At 37.9% G+C, this 8,420-nt stretch overlaps 1 pseudogene; it reads right to left on the minus strand.

Annotated features, from left to right (window-relative positions):
- Positions 1-1,028: 1,028 nt before the first annotated feature.
- On the minus strand, positions 1,029-1,823 carry LOC132480289 (small ribosomal subunit protein eS1-like; annotated as a pseudogene).
- Between the last annotated feature and the right edge of the window lie 6,597 nt (positions 1,824-8,420).

An 8,420-nucleotide genomic window follows, 5' to 3' on the forward strand; every position in this document is an offset into this window, starting at 1 on the left:
AGAATTGTATGAAATAATAATCAGAAAGTGTTTAGTAGACTGCCTATAGAATACTTAATAAAATATAGAATGCTATGAGATGCTTCATAAACTCTGGCTGTTATCATGGTGCTCTGTGGTTTCTGCTTCTGATTGCTCTAATAACAACTCCACCCAACCAGGTCTGGCTTCTGGATCCAATCTGAGAAGTAATTGCCAGGTTTATATTCCCACTGGGACTTTCAATGGGACCTCTCTGAGGAGATTACACAAGAAAGTTTTATTTTCTCCTCAATTTTTTCACTGCCAAAGAAATTATGAGAATAAGCAGAATGTTTTGTTACTGGATTTACATAACAAAATAAAAAATGATATATTTGTTTATCAAATTATATTTGTTTATATATATATGTTCATTGGGCTTCCCTGGTGGCGCAGTGGTTGAGAGTCCACCTGCCAATGCAGGGGACACGGGTTCGTGCCCCGGTCCGGGAAGATACCACATGCCATGGAACGGCTGGGCCCGTGAGCCATGGCCACTGAGCCTGCACGTCCGGAGCCTGTGCTCCGCAACGGGAGAGGCCACAGCAGTGAGAGACCCGCGTACGGAAAAAAAAAAAAAAGGTGCTATATATATGTACATTGTTTTATATATATGAGTATAAAATATATATATTCTCTATATATATTTACATATATATTCCTTTTTAGATTCTTTTCCATTATGGGTTATTGCAAGATATTGAATATAGTTCCTTATGTTATACAGTGGGTCCTTGTTGGTTATCTATTATATATATAGTAGTGTGTATATGTTAATCTCAAAGTCCTAATTTATCCCTCCCTCCCCCCACCAGTTTTCCCCTTTGGTAACCATAAGTTTGTTTTCTATCAGACTAGACACATTTCAATTGCAAAAGGGGCACGTGTAGTAGTGACTACTGTATTAGACAGAGTAGTTTTAGATTCTAGAACATACCTAGTTCTTTCCCTTTTTAAAAAAACACACAAATAACCTCTTTTATTTGTCACCATTAAAAGTCTGAATTTTAAACAGATTCTTGGAATGGTGACTCATATCCATCAGCTCATTCGACCTTAACACCTGTCTCATCTCCAGTAGCTTTTCCAAGAACGATTACCTTCACCATGAAGCTCCAGAGTTTTCCCAATTCAAATTTGGGCTTCTTCAGCATTTTTACTTTTCTAACAAAGAATCATGGAGCAGATAAATATATTGGCAAGCTTTTTCTATGCTTTTTCCAGTGCTATCTGGAATCAACTTAATGACTACCTCTTTCAAGTCATTTATTTGTCTGCTCCTCTTGGGTCATGATTTCCATCATCTTCTTCCAGATTAGGAGGAACTGTCGGTGCTGGGCATAAGAAGTCTTCTGAATCTGATTGTTGCATTTTTTAATAAAATGCACACAGAATAGATGAAGCAAATAACCATGGGTAGTCTTCATATCAACATGAACTTCAATCATGGTCTGCCATTTTTTGACCATGGAGCACATTTTGTCACAGGTAAGACATGTAATAGAAATTAGTCAGGCAGTTTTTGCCCTGAACATCCTCAATAATTAGCTTGAATTTTCTAAATGCAACTTCATCATTCTCCAGATCAGAAAGGCTCACTTCAAAAACATGACCCTTGAGGTCATCAGATGCGATTTTGGTTCCTTGAGTTCTCGTGATTAGTGTTTTCCCAATATTTCTTATATTGAACATAGCTGGTGCTTTCACATCATACCAATCTTTCTTAGAAAATGGGTCAACCACTTTCTTCTTGCCCCCTTTTGGCCACCTTTTGTAAGGTGCTTGTTCTGGCTGACTGCCATAGTGCTGCTCAGTGTTCTCCCCCTTCTGATGGCCCCTACACCTGGAGGGTCCTCTGCTTGGATTACTCTTCCTCTATCTCTTTTAAAAATATATACTTTTGGATAAATCATTCATAAAAGATTATTCACACATATAATGTGAAACAATATGTAAATATTCACATATATATAATGTATATTCATAGTATAGAAATTAACACAATGCAAGTTTATTTCTTGCACATCCAAAGTCTAACGAAGAACACACGGCTTGCCTCAGTCTGATGCAACATCACTCCAGCCTCTGCGACCACAGGCTCACCCCGCATTCCGTACCCCCTCCCTCCCCCCAGCCTGAGTGAGCCAGAGCCCCTGAATCAGTTGCTCCTTTAACCCCCTCCTGTCTGAGCGAAGAAAAGATGCCCTCAGGCAACCTACACACAGAGGCGGGGCCAAATCTAAAGTTGAACCCCAGGATCTGTGCGAACAAAGAAGAGAGAGGGAAATTTCTCCCAGCAGCCTCAGGAGCAGCAGATTAAATCTCCACAATCAACCTGATACCCTGCAACTGTGGGATACCTGAATAGGCAATGAATCATCCTAAATTGAGGAGGTGGACTTTGGAAGCAATGATATATATATATATATATTTATTTATTTATTTATACATATATATATATTTCCCTTTTTCTCTTTTTATGAGTGTGTATGTGTATGCTTCTGTGTGTGATTTTGTCTGTATAGCTTTGCTTTTCCCATTTGTCCTAGAGTTCTGTCTGTTGTTTGTTGTTGTTGTTTTAGTATAGTTTTTAGTGCTTGTTATCATTGGTAGATTTGGTTTTTGGTTTTGTTGCTCTCTTCTTTCTTTCGTTTTTTTTTTCTTTAATAAGTTAAAAAAATTTAAGAATTATTTTTTATTTTAATAACTTTATTTTATCTTCTTCTTTCTTTCTTTTTTTTTCTCCCTTTTATTCTGAGCTGTGTGGATGACAGGCTCTTGATGCTCCAGCCAGGCGTCAGGGCTGTGCCTCTGAGGTGGGAGAGCCAAGTTCAGGACATTGGTCCACAACAGACCTCCGAGCTCCATGTAATATCAAATGGTGAAAATCTCCCAGAAATCTCCATTTCAACACCAAGACCCAGCTCCACTGAATGACAAGCAAGCTACAGTGCTGGACACCCTATGCCAAACAACTAGCCAGACAGGAGCACAACCCCACCCATTAGCAGAGAGGCTGCCTAAAATCATAATAAGGCCACAGAAACCCCAAAACACATCACCAGACGTGGACCTGCCCACCAGAAAGACAAGACACAGCCTCATCCACCAGAGCACAGGCATTAGTCTCCTCCACCAGGAAGCCTACACTACTCACTGAACCAACCTTAGCCACTGGGGGCAGAAACCAAAAACAACGGGAACTACAAACCTGCAGCCTGCAAAAGGAGACCCCAAACAGAGTAAGTTAAGCAAAATGAGAAGACAGAGAAACACACAGCAGATGAAGGAGCAAGGTAAAAACCCACCAGACTGAACAAGTGAAGAGGAAATAGGGAGTCTACCTGAAAAAGAATTCAGAATAATGATAGTAAAGATGACCCAAAATCTTGGAAATAGAATAGAGAAAATATAAGAAACGTTTAACAAGGACCTAGAAGAACTGAAGAGCAAACAAACAGTTATGAACAACACAATAAATGAAATTAAAAATTCTCTAGAAGGGATCAATAGCAGAATAACTGAGGCAGAAGAACGGATAAGTGACCTGGATGGTAAAATACTGGAAATAACTACCGCAGAGCAGAATAAAGAAAACAGAATGAAAAGAATTGAGGACAGTCTCAGAGACCTCTGAGACAACATTAAATGCACCAACATTCAAATCATAGGGGTCCCAGAAGAAGAACAGAAAAAGAAAGGGACTGAGAAAATATTTGAAGAGATTATAGTTGAAAATTTCCCTAATATGGGAAAGGAAATAGTTAATCAAGTCCAGGAAGCACAGACAGTCCCATACAGGATAAATCCAAGGAGAAACATGCCAAGACACATATTAATCAAACTATCAAAAATTAAATACAAAGAAAATATATTAAAAGCATCAAGGGAAAAACAACAAATAACACACAAGGGAATCCACATAAGATTAACAGCTGAGCTGTCAGCAGAAACTCTGCAAGCCAGAGGAGATGGCAGGACATATTTAAAGTGATGAAAGGGAAAATACCTACAACCAAGATTACTCTACACAGCAAGGATATCATTCAGATTTGACAGAGAAATTAAAACCTTTACAGACGAGCAAAAACTAAGAGAATCCAGCACTACCAAACCAGCTTTACAACAAATGCTAAAGGAACTTCTCTGGGCAGGAAACACAAGAGAAGGAAAAGACATAAAATAACAAACCCAAAACAATTAAGAAAATGGTAATAGGAACATACATATCGATAATTACCTTGAATGTAAATGGATTAAATGCTCCAACCAAAAGATGTAGACTGGCTGAATAGATACAAAAACAAGATCCGTATATATGCTGCCTACAAGAGACCCACTTCAGACCTAGGGACAAGTACACACTGAAAGTGAGGGTCTGGAAAAAGATATTCCATGCAAATGGAAATCAAAACAAAGCTGGAGTAGCAACTCTCATATCAGACAAAATAGACTTTAAAACAAAGATTATTACAAGAGACAAAGAAGGACACTACATAATGATCAAGGGATCAATCCAAGAAGAAGATATAACAATTGTAAATATTTATACACCCAACACAGGAGCACCTCAATACGTAAGGCAAATACTAACAGCCATAAAATGGGAAATCGACAGTAACACAATCATAGTAGGGGATTTTAACACCCTACTTTCACCAATGGACAGATCATCCAAAATGAAAATAAATAAGGAAACACAAGCTTTAAATGATACATTAAACAAGATGGACTTAATTGATATTTATAAGACATTTCATCCAAAAACAACAGAATACACTTTCTTCTCAAGTGCTCACGGAACATTCTCCAGGATAGATCATATCTTGGGTCACAAAACAAGCCTTGGTAAATTTAAGGAAATTGAAATTGTATCAAGTATCTTTTCTGACCACAACGCTATGAGGCTAGATATCAATTACAGGAAAAAATCTGTAAAAAATACAAACACATAGAGGCTAAACAATGCACTACTTAATAACCAAGAGATCACTGAAGAAATCAAAGAGGAAATCAAAAAATACCTAGAAAAAAATAACAAGGAAAACACAACGACCCAAAACATATGGGATGCAGCAAAAGCAGTTCTAAGAGGGAAGTTTACAGCAATACAATCCTGCCTTAAGAAACAAGAAACATCTCAAATAAACAATGTAAGCTTACACCTAAAACAATTAGAGAAAGAAGAACAAGAAGACCCCAAAGTCAGCAGAAGGAAAGAAATCATAAAGATCAGATCAGAAATAAATGAATAAGAAATGAAGGGAACGATAGCAAAGATCATTAAAACTAAAAGGTGGTTCTTTGAGAAGATAAACAAAATTGATAAACCATTAGACAGACTCATCAAGAAAAAAAGGGAGGAGACTCAAATCAATAGAATGAGAAAAGAAAAAGGGAAGTAACAACTGACACTGCAGAAATACAAAGGATCATGAGAGATTACAACAAGCAACTATATGCCAATAAAATGGACAACCTGGGGCTTCCCTGGTGGCGCAGTGGTTGAGAGTCCGCCTGCCGATGCAGGGGACACGGGTTCGTGCCCTGGTCTGGGAAGATCCCACATGCCGCGGAGCGGCTAGGCCCGTGAGCCATGGCCACTGAGCCTGCGCATCCGGAGCCTGTGCTCCGCAAGGGGAGAGGCCACAACAGTGAGAGGCCCGCCTACCACACACACAAAAAATAATAATAATAAATAAATAAATAAAATGGACAACCTGGAAGAAATGGACAAATTCTTAGAAATGCACAACCTTCTGAGACTGAACCAGGAAGAAATCGAAAATATGAACAGACCAATCACAAGCACTGAAATTGAACTGTGATTAAAAATCTTCCAACAAACAAAACCTCAGGACCAGATGGCTTCACAGGTGAATTCTATCAAACATGTAGAGAAGAGCTAACACCTATCTTTCTCAAACTCTTCAAAAACTTAGAAGAGGGAGGAACACTCCCAAACCCATTTTACCAGGCCACAATCACCCTGATACCAAAACCAGACAAAGATGTCACAAAAAAAGAAAACTACAGACCAATATCACTGATGAACATAGATGCAAAAATCCTCCACAAAATACTAGCAAACAGAATCTAACAGCACATTAAAAGGATCATACACCATGATCAAGTGGGGTTTATCCCAGGAATACAAGGATTCTTCAATATACGCAAATCAATCAATGTGATACACCATATTAACAAATTGAAGGAGAAAAACCATATGATCAACTCAATAGATGCAGAGAAAGCTTTCAACAAAATTCAACACCCAGTTATGATAAAAACCCTCCAGAAAGTAGGCATAGAGGGAACTTACCTCAACATAATAAAGGCCATAATGACAAACTCACAGCCAACATCATTCTCAATGGTGAAAAATTGAAAACATTTCCACTAAGATCAGGAACAAGACAAGGTTGCCCACTCTCACCACTATTATTCAACATAGGTTTGGAAGTTTTAGCCACAGCAATCAGAGAAGAAAAAGAAATAAAAGGAATCCAAATCAGAAAAGAAGAAGTAAAGATGTCACTGTTTGCAGATGATATGACACTATACATAGAGAATCCTAAAGATGCTACCAGAAAACTACTAGAGCTAATCAATGAATTTGGTAAAGTAGCAGGATACAAAATTAATGCACAGAAAAATTTCTTACATTCCTATACACTAATGATGAAAATATCTGCAAGTGAAATTAAGAAAACACTCCCATTTACCATTGCAACAAAAAGAATAAAATATCTAGGAATAAACCTATCTAAGGAGACAAAAGACCTGTTTGCAGAAAATTATAAGACACTGATGAAAGAAATTAAAGATGATACAAATAGATGGAGAGATGTACCATGTTCTTGGATTGGAAGAATCAACATTGTGAAAATGACTATACTACCCAAAGCAATCAACAGATTCAATGCAATCCCTATCAAACTACCACAGGCATTTTTCACAGAACTAGATCAAAAAAATTCACAATTTGTATAGAAACATGAAAGACCCGAATAGCCAAAGCAATCTTGAGAAAGAAAAACGGAGTTGGAGGAATCAGGCTCCTGGACTTCAGACTATACTACAAAGCTACAGTAATCAAGACAGTATACTCCTGGCACAAAAACAGAACTGTAAATCAATGGAACAGGATAGAAAGCCCAGAGATAAACCCACACACATATGGTCACCTTATCTTTGATAAAGGAGGCAAGAATATACAGTGGAGAAAAGACAGCCTCTTCAAAAAGTGGTGCTGGAAAAACTGGACAGCTACATGTAAAAGAATGAAATTAGAACACTCTCTAACACCATACACAAAAATAAACTCAAAATGGATTAAAGACCTAAATGTAAGGCCAGACATTATCAAACTCTTAAAGGAAAACATAGGCAGAACACTCTATGACATAAATCACAGCAAGATCCTTTTTGACCCACCTCCTAGAGAAATGGAAATAAAAACGAAAATAAACAAATGGGACCTAATGAAACTTAAAAGTTTTGCATAGCAAAGGAAACCATAAACAAGTTGGAAAGACAACCCTCAGAATGGGAGGAAATATTTGCAAATGAAGCAACTGACAAAGGATTAATCTCCAAAATTTACAAGCAGCTCATGCAGCTCAATATCAAAAAAACAAACAACCCAATCCAAAAATGGGCAGAAGACCTAAATAGACATCTCTCCAAAGAAGATATACAGATAGCCAACAAACACATGAAAGAATGCTCAACATCATGAATCATTAGAGAAATGGAAATCAAAACTACAGTGAAATATCATCTCATACCGGCCAGCTCTCTGATCACAGGGAGAAAAACTAGGCAGCAAAAAGAAGCTGATGTACTGGGAGAAGCAGAGTTGTAAGTACTTGGTTCTGGTCACAACATTTCCTGGAGGACTGAATTCCGGCTTTCCCTCAGCTGTGCAGTGCTTCACATATTGTGAGCTACCCAAATAGACCCCTTCTTTGCCCATGTCAGTTCCAGTTGGAGTTTTTCCTTCTAACAAAGAGTATAAACATTCTGAGCATGGGTATATATATTTTCCTGTTTCATCCTGTGGAAATCTAATTCTCTAAGTGGGACCCTTGCTGATTTCCAGGGCTTGGACAATATTTTCCTTTCTACATTCATGGAACTGCCTCAGCAGGGATAGCAAGAGGGACAGAGTCAATGTCGTGCTGAGATCACTGTCTTGGAGATACATATCTGGATCCATTTTTTAAACTTTCCTTCTGTGTTAATTTTGTTTCCTTCTTCATTTGTGACTCAGTTCTCATTATTTTCTTCCTCCTTCTGAGATATGAGCTGATTTTCCACACACACATGACAATTGGTATATAGTGCAGAAATTCAATGTGCATAGTAAAATATAATAGGATTTGTAAAAAACCAAT

This window comes from Mesoplodon densirostris, chromosome 2, assembly GCF_025265405.1.
Source record: "Mesoplodon densirostris isolate mMesDen1 chromosome 2, mMesDen1 primary haplotype, whole genome shotgun sequence".
Classification (NCBI taxonomy): Eukaryota; Metazoa; Chordata; class Mammalia; order Artiodactyla; family Ziphiidae; genus Mesoplodon; species Mesoplodon densirostris.